The 1,040-nt window shown below is 48.5% G+C and overlaps 1 non-coding gene across 1 annotated transcript; it reads left to right on the forward strand.

Moving 5' to 3' along the window:
• The first annotated feature begins 760 nt into the window (after positions 1-760).
• Trnak-cuu (transfer RNA lysine (anticodon CUU)) lies at positions 761-833 on the forward strand. The gene has a single exon. It is a non-coding gene; the product is annotated as a tRNA-Lys (tRNA).
• Positions 834-1,040: the final 207 nt, after the last annotated feature.

Raw genomic sequence — 1,040 nt, forward strand, 5'->3', positions numbered from 1 at the left:
AGGTGTGTACACACAACAACTCTCTTCCTTTTTTTTTTGTTTTTTGCTTTAAGAACTTCAACTTTCAGCTTGCATATATTTTAACACACTTTAAACCACTCAGAAATTTTCTCTGTCTTTGAATCTCTCTTTAACTGTATATCTCTTTTTTTCTGACCACGTGAGTCTTTAATTTGCCAAGCAATCTCAGTAGGACTAAAGGCATGGCTTTGCCAGCTAGATCCAGTCCATTCCTTAGCTTTCCAGCCTCATGGCAGATATACAGGCTGCAGCCATGTTTATAGCCACACCTCTATGGCGGTTCAAGGTCCCTGCCAGCCAGCAAGCTACAACAGACAACACTCAAATCCTCTCTCGGTAGCTGGCCCTCCTGCCTCAAACAGTCAGAGTTTGCCCTGGCAGGATGGCCCAGAAAGCCGGCATTTTTAAACAGCGCAGCTTTTTTCCTGCTACGGCTGAAAACCGAAAAACATGCGTTCAGCTTTTCGTCAACACTGTTTAAGTGTTTCGTGGCAGGACCTCTTAATGAGCTGCAGGCTTTGCAGCTGAAGCTGAGTCAGGAAGCCTCTCTTAGATGAGGTGCTTGCTTGCCTCTAGCAAGTAGAGCAGACCCAAGAAATTGCCGTAAGAAACATGCTTTACTCTATTCTTTTCTAAGCTTTCTCAGGCTTTCTGTGGACTCAGTTAGCCACACGTCTGGGCGTCATTTGTAGTAATATGGACGGTGGCAGGGTTGCGTCCCCAAATCCCCAGCCGCCTGGCCCGGCTAGCTCAGTCGGTAGAGCATGGGACTCTTAATCCCAGGGTCGTGGGTTCGAGCCCCACGTTGGGCGCCATTTGTAGTAATATGGACGGCGGCAGGGTTGCGTCCCCAAATCCCCAGCCGCCTGGCTCGGCTAGCTTATGCCCCAAATAATGACACGGACACGATATTCTTTTAAACACTGCTCTGGCCCATTTCTAATCATCTGTGTAGCGCCCCTAGGTGCGCTTACCGGGAAGATTCTAGCCTAAGTCCATCCTGGGTTGGAGCTTCATAG

The sequence above is a fragment of the Microtus pennsylvanicus genome, chromosome Y (genome assembly GCF_037038515.1).
Source record: "Microtus pennsylvanicus isolate mMicPen1 chromosome Y, mMicPen1.hap1, whole genome shotgun sequence".
Taxonomy (NCBI): Eukaryota; Metazoa; Chordata; class Mammalia; order Rodentia; family Cricetidae; genus Microtus; species Microtus pennsylvanicus.